We start from the raw sequence: 15,000 nt of genomic DNA, 5'->3' as shown, positions 1-15,000 counted from the left end.
TCCTCACAACTCCTTCAGTAACTGTAATATTTCTCCCTTACTGTTTATGTCAGAGAGTCATTACTGGAAGCCGCTGACATTTTTGACATTCAGTAGCATCAGAGCACATTAGGTGGTCCTTAGATAATTTTTAGACAAAATTTACTTGTATCACATGCTCAGGCCATTACAAGCAACAGAAGAGATATGTTTCTGTGCAAAGATATATCGGTCAGTACACTCACTTTTTGCAGACCTTCCTATATGATTCTATAGCAGAACAATTTTAACCATGTGGTATGGAATGCATAATACACTGTCTACCCAGGCTGTGCATGCTTTCTTTTTGGCTTTTGTGGAAGATCAATCTCTATTAGGAAATCTATTATCATCACTTGTGTTTTACTACAATGAAATAAATAGGCAGCTGCGGTTGTTTGGCCTAATAGCTCTTACTTTGATTGCTAGAAGTAGGAAATCAATGCCGGGCAAAGGGAAGAAACATTTTTAATAACTTACACTTCAGATATGAGATCCCCAAGTTATTACAAATTATAAGGTTAAGACCTCTTGAAAGAATCCTAGCTAGTTAAATATTTAAAACTCCTGGGTGAGAACACATGCACTAATGAGCTTCAGGCTACTAAATACCAGAATCTAGGGGGAGACATCTTGTTTTATATTAGAAAGTATTAGTGAGTATAAACCGGCCATAGGAAGTGTTTAATTAAGAATTATATTGATATGGGGAAAGCAGAGATGGAAATATTGCTGATTCTACTATTCCTCACTGTGAAAAGCTGGATTTGCCTGTGTAGGAAGGGCAATAAACAAAAGCAGCCCTGGATCAAAGCAAGGGACCTGTGGTATGGTACCCCAGCCCTCTCCACGGCCCTGGAGAGAGATGCTGGACACTTCAGACTGAACATGGATAGAACCCCCTACTGAGGTTTCCTTTCAACAGACATCAGGCTGCAAGTTGCCTTAGACTTTTGATCAATTCTGCTAATTTAATAATAGTTGTTCTTGGGTGAAAACTCTAACACAAATGTCAAGCTGCTGTGCATCTCACAATTCTCCCACCCCAGACAATAAAGAACTTCATAAATCTTTGATTCTCCTCTCTTGTAATCTTGTAATTCAGGAATTTAGGAACATAAGAAACCTGTTAATTGTACCTGGCCCTGTTACACTCACTATCTTAACAAGAATTGAAATGATTGAAATGTTGCAATTCAAATGGTAAGAAGCAAAGAAGGGAGTTGGGATTAACAGTAAAAACTGGCTTGGCATGATTAAGCACCAAGTAACATCAAGCCTTGTCACACAGATATTGCAGGAGAAGGTTTGCTGCATTGTGTGCACACACACGTATTTTATGTAAAATAGCCTCAGTCTGTCTCCTCTCTGAAACCAGGGAGTGCGAGTGGGTAAACAGCTCATAGCAACAGATGAAAGGCTGGTGAAGTTCAGACTCCCAGTTCAAAGGTTTCAGCAGTATGTGAAATGACAATCTGGGGTTATTTGTGTTTCCGAGCTCATGTGTATTTGAATTGTTTGCTCATCTACAGAGGCTCTCCATTACCTTATTCTTGGTTGTGTTCATCAGCTGAGCGAGCTGGCTGACTGCAGAAATATTTTGTAAAGCAACTTCAGGAAAATTTATTTTGCCTGCCTCATGGTGCCCTGCCTCTGCCCACAAGAAGATCAGAAATACTCTGTTTTAATTGATGAGGATAAATTACAGCAACACAAAGCGAGCGTCCTGCTCGCTCCATGTATGTCTCCTGCCGCTTGGTCAGCACAGGTCCACAATTCCATTTTTAAATCAAATTATGCTTGTGATAATATTGTCTTGAGCTTACAGTTGCTGACATAGATATTGACAAAGGCTTAGCCGGTATTTTAATAAGAAAACAAAATACAGGAAATACTCTAGAGTTTCCAGGTGGATCATTAACAAGACGCCTTGGAGGGCTGAGGCTGCCAGCCAGCACAGGGAATGCATCACAGTTCGTCATACAACTTAAACTTCTTTTGACATCTAGTTATGTCGAAATGTGACTGATCACCTAGGGGTCCAGGCTCCTGTGAGGGAAAAGTTCACTGACAGACAGCGAACGAAGCTGATCTTAAATGAGAATCAAGAGAAAGCAGCATTCCAGCGTCTGACAGTCTGCAGCTGCTACCTGGGTCTGCCTAACGAAGACGAGCCTGCTCTGCTGAACAGTTATATTAGCATCTGTATGCTTCTGTCTCATTATCACACATCTGCCCACCTTTATTCCAATGAAGCTTCTTCTGATCTGACAGCTCAGGCATTGTCAGTGAATAGATATTATGGGAGCCTGGTACAGCAGCTTAGGGTGTTAGCTTTTATTTTCTAAAGACTGTTGTACAGTTTGACAGTATAATGCCACAGAGGTAAAGAAGATAATTAACATATTGGGCAGTTTCTAAACAAAGCTGAGACAGTTATACTGGCAAAAGTGCTGCTGCTGGAGCAGTATTGTTTGCACTCCAGAAATATCAAAGCCTTGCAAGATCTGCCTTTAAAAAAAGAGAATGTGAACAGGTACAGTACTCCACAGACGGGAAGTTTTGGAGATTTGCCCCACACCTAATAACCACAAAACCTTTGGTGCGCTTGAAGAGCCCATCACATGTGTTCAAAATCTCTGCTTGTTCAGGCAAAATCTCCCTCAGCGTTTCGGCAGACATGAAAAGGTATATGTGGAGAGGAGGAGGTTGTGGGTCTTTCTGCTTTCGTGAATTTATTTTTACCCCACAGCACAAAGCTGAGCACTCCTGTGAGCTTCACAGAGCTTATATTTGGATGGAGATTTGAGCCTTCAGAGTTGGAGATCACATGTGGGATTTTCTGGAAATGCCAAAAACACATGTGATGGAGGTTTCATAATTTGTCTACTCAATAATAAACTAGAAAAGCTTGCTTAAAAAAAAAAAAATCTCTACACAAAGAAAAGAAATATAGTACTGCAGTGGATTAGTACACAGTTTGCCTTTGGTTTTCACCAGGTGCTACAGTCTGTATATTTTGGACAGTGCTGGACTTGAATGGCAACTTGGCTTCATAAATATTTGGAATGTGAAGCACTTTAGAAAAATACAACCTTTAAAAGTTAGGATGCTTCTTAAAAAATAGTGAATGGGCTATACTGCAGCAAGAGCATCCCTGAAATTGCTTTTCAAGCCTTGGTTTGTGTTTTAAATGCCTTAAGTAGTAACCTAGAGCCCCCCGCCCACAAGCAATGTTGTAGCCAAAGACCAGATCCTCAGCTGGTTAGAATGAGTTGCTCATTTACAGCCAAAACACTCCTTCCTGTTCCTGTAGCAATATGCAGATTTACCCTGCTGAGAATCTAACCCTAAATTTCCAAGTAGTTATGGACTTCCCTCATTTCATTCATGCCTTTCAGTTCACTGCCTTTTCTTTGTTCTTGAGAGCACAGGGTGTCTACAAGTTAATGTTGAAATTACTGCTATTTTGCAACAATACAATCAAAGTCATTTCAGCAGCCGCACTGATAAAGTGAAAATAGCTCATTCAGATTGGCTCCAAGACCTGTGCTCATCAAAGTTGGAATACAAAATAAGAGATTCATTTATAAAAAAAAAAAAAAAAAGAAGATAGAATCCGTTGTCATTCATTCTAAAAAGGCATTACAGACTGCCAACACTGTACAGGAAAATAGGAGATGTTGACCTTTTTATTATAGACTTTTCTGTAGCGTTGCCCTCCGTCCCCCCCGCAGCCGCGCACACCCGTGCACCCACACACACACATACGCTCCTCAGCTCTGTGTTATCTCAAATAATTACCCTGCGCTTCTGGCTGTCCCTGGTGACTTCTGCTGCTAAAAAAGCTACTCATTGTCGGTGAGTGAAGAGGGATTTCAAACCTGCTTCTTGTGGCCCAGCAACAGCTCTTAATTAACCACTCAGGTATTGAGCCGCCTCTCGCCCGGCACCCGTCCATATGGCAGGAACATGTCCGCAGTGATAATCACTGAAGGAAAGATTGTTTAAAAAAAATAAAAAAATAAAATAAAATAAAAAGAGGGGGGCTCAAGGAACAGAAAGATCCTGCAAATTATTTTTAATGATTCTCCTCTTGTGAGGTGGATTATTTGTTATTTCCAGCAGGGCCGGGGAAGGGGCTGGGGCAGGACGTGCCTGTCCTTGACCCGCTGGTCCCTGTGCCTGGAGAGAGCCTGGTCCTTACCCACCACAAAACCAGCACCCGGGGTACCGAGGGACCCCCTTCGGGCACTCTAAAAAGCTTTAGTTCCCTATGATTTTGATAATCCTTTGTTTCTAGTGCCACTCGCTTTTCTACACACTGGATGTACACGTTTCCTGCGAGCAACGTACTTGAAAGAACTTGCAGCCTTGACACAGACCCACACTTTTTCCGTCCCCTTTGGTTTATATAGAAAAGAAAACAGCGATTTGAGTTTATAAATCTAATTAAAAATGAAGTTGCATTTACATTTTAAAACCTTGCTTATACCAGCATACTGTGTCAAAAGATATTATGTATGATTTTACTTTGTGACAGAAACCATTACATTTAAAAATTCATTACAGCAAGGTTAGTTAGACACATGATGGATGCAGCTTTAATCCTGCCATATATTATTACAGTTAAAATGTAAATGATGAAAAATATTTTGTGCTTATCAGCGTTTATGTGGAAATGTGTTTTACAGTGATATATGGTGTTATATTTCTATTATTATGATGAGAAAGAATGAAATACAAAAAGAGTAAGTGTTTATTAAAACATGGTTACTTGTGATAAAATATTCTTGTTGTACATGACTTTAAACATATTTACCGAGGGCATTTGTCCAAAACAACTGTGAAATGTGTTTGCTATGCAAATCATTCTTTGTAATTTTTTTCCCCTCTGTTATACTGGCTATAGCTTTTTAATAGCCTAATGTGGAAGCTATGTAAAAACATTATTATTATTTTTCATTTCAGATGCAGAGGGGGGCAATGACAGGGACAGGCTCTTTTTACACACATGCATGTATTCCCATAGATGGAAGCATGCATAAAAAAACAGACAGAAAATTGATCCTAGAAAACAAATCCTTTTCCTTTCTGGCTCCTCTCATTTCAGCCTCGATCAGAGGCAGCCAAGCCCTTCATCAGAGCCGCCTTTCAGCACATGCTGATCCGCGAGCACACGCATGGTCCTGTTGACGCCAGAGAGATTTAACACCTCGAACAACTGAACCTTTAACTCTGGCTTGTTTTACACCCTCCTCCCTCACATACATCATTGCTGGGGGCATTCAACCCCTGGGCAGGGAACTGAACTTCTTTCCCCAAGGAAGACGAGTTTAAAGTTGAGTTTGTGCTTCAGAAGAGTCCTGCCAAGGAAACCTGTACAGCCTCCTCCTAATTTGAGGAGTAACGAGCTTTGAGGTCAATATTGCATGTTACAAATCCCCAGGCTAATTAAGTATTTTTAAGAATTCATTCTTCAACAGTGACCCTTCAAGAAGGGTTTCTGACACTGCGAGCTTGGTCTCCACAGGCAAAAACCCAGCGTAATGTTGAGCAGAACAATACAAAGGCATAAAGGCCATTAAGCGATTTGCCCAGCATCCCACAGGAAGTCTGTGGCAGAAAATAAAAACTTGAAGGTCCTTAAACTTGGGAACTTAACCATTCCCTATATATTTGTATTCCCACATGTGCTCTGTCCACTGGGTTTTCGGTGTTTTGGGTTTGCTGTCCCAGTACATCCACGGGCCCTGGCTGCCCACTGCAGTATTCCACAAGGTATCACTTTACACCCCATTCACCCTCACTTGCTGTTCCTTACATTGTATTTCCACTGTTTATTTCCTGGACATATCTACTACAAGCTTATACTCTTTGTTTTGTTACTTTTTATGTATCTTACATATAATAGAATCAAACATAGTATATGTTTTCCACATTATTCGTGTAATTCTTCCAGTTTACATTTTTGTCTCTTCAAAAAAATAAAATGCTTTGAGTTTGGCATGGTGCAGTAATCAGGCTGAGATTCCTTCTAGTTATATGAAGCTGAGCCCATCTTTAGCAAGTCAAATGCACTTACTAAAAAAACAACTAAATAACTCAAAATATTTATTTGTGATCAAGAGCATATATACCCTTCAGTCCTCAATGCCTTTCTTTTGATATGAGCAGGAGACCTGGTGCTTGTAGTTCACTAAAGTGGCCATTTCCTTATAACCTTCCTCTTGTAACAATGTTTATTCAGTTATCAGGGAAGAAATATCATTTGTCCATGCAGCTACAATTACCCAATTTGTTGTATAAATTATTACTTTTTTCCCCCCCCTCATCTCAGTTGATGACAGAATCATTTAATAGACTTTCAGTTGCTCAAGCTTGAAAATTGGTTCCACATTCTCCTTTTTTTTAGTTTTCTTCCCTAGGGTGAGTGCAATGTGGTCTAAATACAATTTCCAACCCCCCCTCCCCTTTTTTCTTTTTAAACATCTGCTTGTATGAGGATGTTGTTGTGTACATTAGCGCTGTACAGTTTAGCACCCTTTAGGACTCCCTTTGGCTCTCGGCTTCCTTGCTCTCAGGGCCAATCATAATATATCAGGAACTGTAGATATTTCCTATCTCAGCACTCCCCATAACTCTTTTGCTCAGCTGTCTGAAGCTGTTTTCTTTAGGAAGTCCAAAGCAAGGGGGGCCGGTTGACCTGGCATCGGTCCTATTTATAAGAATAAACTCTCTTCCCCATACACCTTTGGAGCTTTGGCATGTAGGGGTCACATCCGTTTAAATTAATAGCGATAGGACCCGTGACGGAACATGGCCACCTAACCTTTATTGTCCCAGCTACCCTTTTGTTTGAAGTTATCCAACCTACTCAGCTGATTTTCTTCAAAGCTAAGGTTACAGGATTCGCAACTGTGTCTTTGCCACATAATTAATTAGGAAGGAAAAAACAGCTATTATTACATGTAAGAGGGTTTTTTTAGTCATATGCTTATTTGTTTACTTAAAAAAATATCAGCATTTGCTTTTAAATTTTTCCCTCTCCTGCTGTTGCTGCTGAAGTAAATGCCAGTCAGGCTTGTTTGGTTGTAATAGGAGTTACTGTGTGGTTGTAGGAAGAAATGTATGGAGCAGCCATCTCACTTCCAGCCTGCGATCTAATTGCTTTTCTTAGAAGTAATGCCACTTCTGCTTCCGTGGCACTGGAAAAGTCACAAAGTTATGATCTTCCCGCTCATGAGTCAACTTGGTTGCCTATGAAATCTATTTATTTTGGTTTTAAGTCTAAGAATATTTGCTGAAAGCAGGATTATCACTTTGTAGACCACCAACAGCTGTTGAAAAGCAGGGCATAAAAGTTTATGTCTTTAATAACCCACTTAATGATGGAGCAAGCACATTATTCATGATAAAATAGCCTGGCATAATCTTACTCCAGTGTGTGGTGTCAGGGAATTAAGAAACATCTGGCATGTCATAAAATAACTTTGTATATACTATGTACATTAAAAACATGTGTATACACATATGTATATTATATACATTATTTAAAGCATCTCAGTGGAATTCTTCTCTTTTTAATTACATTTAGAAAATACTGAAATGGTTAAATGGTGGTGGTTTTACTTCTGAATCCGAGTTTCATAGAACAGTTTTGGCTATGGCTAGTTATAACGGCAAGGGACAGAATACAATATTAGAGTACATGTAAAGACAAAGGCAAAGTTTCAAGTCTTGAAATTGGGGTTCAAAAATCCATTTTTAGCCTCCAAATAAGTAACTTAATTTTCTGAAGCACAAAGCATTTGTGGGTTCTTGACCTGATGAGAGTGTTGGTTGCTCAGCAACTCTGAAAAAAAATATCAGGCCAGTATTTCAGTGCCTAAACACAGATTTTTATTTACAATGGAGGCATCTGAATTTGCAGCTTTTATCCATAGGAATTATTTGCATTACTCCTGTACTGGGAATGGGGACCCTGCTGTGCTGCTGCCATACATGTGAGGAGAGCCCCTGCCTCTGCCTTGGAGAACGTGGAGTCAAAAAGGACCAAGTATTCCTGACTCTCCCTCTGCACCTGGGACACTGGGGACAGGGGGGTGACACACATCACCCTGGAAGTGTCTGAGCATCGTGGCTCCCAACCAGCAAAGCACATAAACATGTCTTCAAATTTAAGCGTGTGAGATGTAAGTGGAACTACTTGCATCTTAAAATTAAATACATGTTTCACTAGATCAGGCCAGATGGTTTTACATGCTCGAAAGTGACATTTACAAGGTCACATAGGAAGCGTTTGACAGAGCCAGGAACTAAAACCAGATCTCCTGAGTGCCAACCCAGTGCCTTAGGTTTGGTCCTGTCCTTTTTGTTGTTGTTGACATGTTTCTCTTCAATACAAACAAGAAGGGAAAATATTAATCCAATAAAGAGACAATTAAGTTTTCTTTTTTGTTGAGGGTTTTTGTTTGTCTGTTTTGGGGCTTTGGTTTGGTGGTGGTTGTTTTGTTGGGTTTTGTTTGGTTTTTAAGAAGGGCTGGGAACCCAAGTGCCACTGTTTAAAACATCAGTACTTTCATTTTTTCAGAAAGGTACATATTTCTATAAAATTCTTAATTTTTTTTCTTCTATCTCACAAGAACATAAGCAACCTATTTTCATTTTGTAGGTGGCCCACAAATAAAAAAAAGTTATAAGTTAATAAAATTTTTATGCAGATTTATGTGAACTGGATGAACTCTCCTAGTATCTGAATGTCAATCTGTTGGAAAATAGCTGCCATGGAACTGGAATAAGTCAACGTCATACAACCGAGCGTACCAACAGCAGTTCTCTCATTGACATTTCCCCCACAAGTGCCAAAACAAACACGGGAAACTACTACAGGGAAAAACCCAATGAACTACTGGAAAGGCAGCTGTGATATATGTAAGGCAGTTTCTTTGGATTCACCTAAATCTCAGCTTTCACCAATCTATCTATTTTCCTTGGTTGCCTCATCCCAGTGAATTATTTTGGATGCATTTGATTTAATCTGTCTGGCTTTACTGGCTCTATTCTTGACATACACCTACGTTCTTTGCAGTGTCCCATTCTGCCTCAGGTTTTAACATCTCTTTAGCCTTTCTGTCCTTGTCCAACACAAATACATACCTCAGCACTGTGAAGAAGCACTCTAGGTGAATTTTTTAATTCTTATTAACATTCATTAGGCCAAGGTCTTGCCCTATGTGTGCAAAGGGAGGAAGAAGCAGCCTCACTCTCTCATAGGACCCTCCTACTACACCAGCAAACTACAAAAAGGTAAAATATGAGCATAGGGTGCAGGTTTTTTGTAGTGACCTCTCATTTTGGATAGCCTCTGTATTTCACTATATTGTGTTTAATGGACCTCTATGCAGAGAGTTTTCATATCTGTGACCAGTTTACAAAAATTCTTTAAAAAAATTGGTATAATTTAAATAATGTGTTTAAGTAAATACACCCACTCATCTGTGGAGCCTGAGGAGCAGGCTCAGTTTATTCTTTTTGAGGGCACTTACAGCACCATCCCTTCAAGCTGTCCAGCTCCACCACCCCTGCACAGCGGCTTGAACAGTGTCTAGACACCTCCCTCTCCATCTCGCTGTGTGTCTGACCCTGACAGAGTTACACAACACAGATAAGTCCACCCACAGCACATCTCAAATTTCGAGAAAATCCTATTTTGCTAGAAAATAATTAAGTGATTTATAGATTAAAGTTTTCACAGAGATTTAGGCTTGATGCGGAACTCTCTCTTGACTGCTTTGTATGAAACCAAAATAAAGCCTAGAATCTCCCAAAGAAAGTGTCCTCTAAATCTTTGGACTTGTTTCTCCTGCAGTGAAGACCAGTCAGCTCATTGTGAACATTAGGGATCCCAGTGGAAAGATCTTGTGCTAAGCAGTATAAAACAGTTTGCTTTCAAGGTACACTTAACCTGCCACTCAGGACAAACATATATTGTCCCTTGTCAGAAGGGCAGGCACAGAATCCATCAATAAGATATGTATCCATGCATTTCTGGTTTTCTCATCTTTTTTTTTTTTTTTTTCTAATATGAACCTATTTTGTACCCAAGAACAGCTATACAAGGATCAGAGCAAATGTCAGGTCCAGGGAAGGAGGTGTTCCTTCTCCACCAGCAGCAGACACTTAGGAAAGACCAGAAACAGGTATCTAGATGCTGCTGCATCCATAGCACAGCTTCCTCCATTCAGCAGCCAGAGCTGGTACCTCAATTGCTTTTTATAGTGCTTGATAGATTTCTCACCACCTCCCCATCCATTACTTTGCATAACAATTTTATGATTCTATAATCAGTTTTTAAGGCCATGTACGCTTTTGGTATCCACAACATCCTTGGGCATTGAATTCCACAGTTTCAATATGTCTTATGTGAACATGCATAGAGTTCTTAAATTCCTGTTCCAATTAATTTTTTCAATGACACTATTATCTTCTAGACCTTTGGTGTACCCTGTACTTCATTCAGGCTGCAGAATCATCCTGTATTTGGATGCACCTCAGTCTCCTGTGTTTCAGATGTACCAAATCTTCATTGGTAAATCAACAAATAGTATTTACCTTTGAGATAAAATGAGCACACACTACTACCTTTAATGACACACAATACAAGCTTGAGAAATAACAGTAAGAGTTGAAATATAAAGATTAAACTCCAATACCCTTCAAAGGGTAAAGAATAAAAGGTGAGACGGAGGCATTGGTGCCTCCCTGCTTTCCCCATATAGGTGCAGAAACCCAGAACAGGACCATAGGAGGGTTCCCTTCCTATGTGCTCCCTCTGTCCAGTAGATTGGGTTGAAGGCTCTTAAAATATTGTGTGGGGAAATTCTTGTGCATAAAATCAAGATCTAAGTCAGACAAGAGACTGAATTGCAAACTTTAAAAATATTAATTAGCTTAATTTTATGTGATTCTAGCCAGCTCCTCTATTTGGGGACTTCTTGCCAGGAGCCAAGTGCATACTGGCACTTACTGGGAGAGCTGGAAAGCTAGTTCTAGCATAAACACCTATCACAGCTTATTACAGAGGGTAAACAGCCAATGTTATTAGTAGATGAGCAGGAAAGGTAGATCAATATAAAGAAATACTGCTCTCATTCACTATTCCCTTTGTCACTGCCAGGCCTCAGAATTTTTCAGTTCATTGATGTCAGTAAGGATTTACTTCCCTGCCCAAGGAGCCAGGGCCAGATTATTCCCAAGCTGCAGCAGATACTGATCAGCATGTAAACTGACTTGGGCAGCTGTGTAAGAACATAAAATTTAAGATCACAGCAACTTAAATACCACTCAGGTTTATAACATTCACATTGGTATTAGGCAACTTGGCAACCAAAGTGGCCCAAACATGTCTCCTTCCACTGCAACGCTTGGTGAATACATTGGATTGGTTAGACAGAGGGACTATCGTGTTTTCATTAGCTGAACAAACACCCAGCTCAAACCAAGTCTCTTAAGGCTTCTGGAAACATTTTATTCACAGGGGGAAGCTCAGGGGTTAAACTCTGTTCAACATATCCACTCCCCCACTAACACACCATTATTTCATTTGCAGAGCAGCTTCCTCACCAGCAGCACGCAGAGCCCATCCTCGCACACCTGGATGGTCTGGACGGTCTAATACTTCCAGTAAGCTGTGGCTTACACCACTCAGACCTTCTCATCGCCATTATCACCAACAGTTTCCTCAATGGAAATAATCATCCACATCATAACTTTTGCCAAAACCCTCTGGCACCAGAAATACTCTTAGACTAAATGCCTGAAGCATGCAAGAGCCTGAGCAGCTGTATCAGCAGCACGACTGGCCAGCGAGCTGGGTTTGAACCACGCGAGACAAAACTTTCCTGGAGAAGAACTACACGTTGCTTTATATGCACATGTAGAATGACATTTTGTGTTTAATATCAACCAGAGGTAGGCGTCTAGATCTGCCTGGACCTTACATACAAGTTCAGCTGCATGTTGACATGCTCTCTTTACATGTATTTACACACAGACATACTGGTGTCTGTGTGTGCAAATCTTTACTCAGTGTTTGTACACCTTGAGGACCTCACTCCCCAAATGCAGCTTTGGAGTTACCTACCATTAAAATTATGAGCAGAGATAGTTAAACAATAAAGATTTTCTTCTCATCAGACATGCCATATTCAAATACAAAGCCTCTTGCCGTCAAAAACCGTGACCGCTTTAGAATGAACCAGCTCATTGCATTTTAAACACACCCAGTCATAGAATACAATACAGCAACTTAGCCTGAATTTTAAACAAAACCGAAGCACAACAACATAATGTATCATATAGTCATATCACTTACCTTACATCCACACAGTGCTTCCACCTTCTCCAGGAGACCAGATGGAGAAGCGTTTCTCAAAAACCAAGCAGCCACCATGTGAGGACTTCTCATTGTGGGCATTGTGGCTTTGTTCAGGTGGGCACATGTGGACGCAATCACCAGGCTGGTGATTAAACAACCTGCACCTGCTGGGGAGGCAGCTCTGCCTCTCTGCCCCTTCCCCATCTGGGCAGTGCTGTCTGGGGTGAGCGTGGTGTAAGAAACAAAGATTTTACTTGTGTCCAGGATTTAAAAATGAAACCTTACTGTTTGGCTTTCTGCCTTCTGTTTTCACATCTGTGGACCCACAAGTAACCCCTCATACAGTCCCATCCCTGCATTTGCTGGCGTACCTGAAACCTGCAAAGGTTTAGAATGAGTTCAAATACTTCAGTTTTTCACACATTCTAATTTCAAAGGTGGCTTTAAATGTTTTAAGCCCCTCTGTGGGTTTAAACATTTTGAGTTAAAACAAGCAAACTGCATCCGTTACTTTTGTACAGTTACATTGTGTAACTTGATTACCTGACAAAATATCAGCAGCATGAGGTCCTTTACGGGTCACAGCTGAGCAGGATTTTTTGCCTGAGATTTTTCCCATTTACGAGCAGAAGTAGAGAATTATTCTTCTGGGCAATACCCATGAACTCTAATTTGGAAAAAAAGAATACAAAATGCAGCCAGACAGCCCCAAAAGAGCCTGTTTGTCCCTTCAGATAAAGCAGAAGGCACGTAAAATCCTGTCCCTTTGGGCCTAAGGCCACCCATCCCACCCCAAGACACAGTCTGGGTGGCCAGTTCTCACCCTGATGTCTCAGGCTACCATCCGAACTGTTGCTACCATTGTTGCAACCAGGCTGCAATTATGGAACTTGATGATACTGTAAAACACTCCTTTTTGCAGTTTGATCCAGCACCGCGTAGAGGTGAACCGCATGTTACTCATCACACCCCAGACTACTTCCTGCAAAGAGACTTTAGACCTGTAGGGTATTGCCACGAACCATATGTTGACCTAAAGAAAATGGGAAGAGCAACAGTAACTCCAAAGTGTCAGAAAATATTCAACATTCAAACTTGTTTTCACATGGACCAAAAGACATGCCATATTCAAATACAAAGCCTCTTGTCATCAACAACTGTGACCGCTCTAGAATGAACCAGTTCATTGCACGCTGAAGCAACATTGTTGGTCAAGAAACCAGTTTCTGGCATAGCGCTATTTGTGGTTACTTTTGCCTTCTCTGAGAGACTGCGAACAATAAGATATAGATATTAACACCTCGTGAATACGTTTAACTTTCCATTTAGCTATAGCTTTATTCAGCATGACTGTAGATAGGGGCAGCAGCAAACAATCATTGGAGCTTAAAGAACACTTTTAAAATAAGCACCAAGGCCTCGTATTTGTCCTGAAACTGTTTGTTTTATTTTCAGGGAATACTGTTTAATTTAATTGCCCTGATTTAATTGTCTTGATTTTAATTGTCTTGATCATGGGAGGTGGCTGGGGCTCTTGTGTCCCAGCTGGCCCCCCTGGCACCAGGAGATGGGAACGCTGTCCCCAGCAAGGGCAGGTGGGCAGCCCAGAACCCATGTGCACCCACATCTCCTCTCCCAAGAGCCTCCACCGAGCAGGGGAGCTGCACACCCCCAGTCAGGCTGTCACAGCTGGGTTCTGTGGGGTTTGGGGCAAAGAGACACTCTATGAAACTCAGAAAAGAAAGCCCAGCTCCTTGTTAGCCCCCAAAAATGCTCTGCAGCCTCCGAACCCTGCGGTGCTCCCAACCCGTGCTGACGGCGAGTTAATTATCAGCATGCGCTGCCACTGCTCCCTGTGTGGTCCTGCAGAACCAGCCATGGTGGTGGCTGCCAGTAATGAGGAAAACTGGTGTGTTTTTGTTTGGTTTCCTCTTAAATAAACTCACAGTCCTTAATCTAGCAGGCTGGAGTCCCAACTTGACAGCCCAATGAGTAATGAGGTGCAAGTGAAGACAGGATGTAGAATTAGGAGGTCAGGACTGAAGGTTGCCCCAAATTTAATCTCTAGGTTGGGAAGGTTACATCTCTTCCTCACGCCATGGTTCTTGGGCATGGAGTATAGGTGCAGTTTACCAGGGCAATGGCTGCTGCGTGCTGGTGGCATACCTGGGGAGCCACAGAGGGTGATACCCCACTGGTCCCCCCCCTGCTGTCTGGGACCAACCCAGGAGGCTTTTGGTCTGAGGCACCAGGAGCTGCCCACAGCTGTGCCCTGGGCACCTTGCACCCACCTCTGCTGTCCCACCTCACCTTATGGAGACACGTTGTTCTGATGCTCACATGCAGGCAAACAAATGATATATGCATAGCTGTAGAGATAGAGCTGATAAATAACTACATATATTAAGTCATTTTAAAACTGAAATCTTTCTTCAAAATAAAGTCAAAAATACTCTTCTGTATCTTTTCCTACTTTATACCCACTTGCCCAGTTCCTCCTGTTCCTCCTTTCCATCCAAAGGCAGCTGATCAGGCAATTTCCTTCACCTGCAAACTGCCTTCTTTAAAAAAAAAAAAAAAACTAGAAAAACACAGCACCCCAG

The 15,000-nt window shown here is 41.3% G+C and overlaps 1 long non-coding RNA gene across 2 annotated transcripts in view; it reads left to right on the top strand.

The window, feature by feature from the left end:
* LOC110360461 (uncharacterized) overlaps positions 1–15,000 on the top strand; it is a 33,448-nt gene that overhangs the window by 18,323 nt on the left and 125 nt on the right. For both annotated transcript variants that reach the window (XR_010465795.1, XR_010465794.1), the window contains exon 6: positions 1–15,000. This exon is cut by the window's left edge and continues 100 nt beyond it; it is cut by the window's right edge and continues 125 nt beyond it. This is a non-coding gene — a long non-coding RNA (uncharacterized LOC110360461).

Source organism: Columba livia, chromosome 13, assembly GCF_036013475.1.
Source record: "Columba livia isolate bColLiv1 breed racing homer chromosome 13, bColLiv1.pat.W.v2, whole genome shotgun sequence".
Classification (NCBI taxonomy): Eukaryota; Metazoa; Chordata; class Aves; order Columbiformes; family Columbidae; genus Columba; species Columba livia.
The sequence above is the reverse complement of the archived record's forward strand: the minus strand, read 5'-3'. Positions and strand labels throughout refer to the sequence as shown.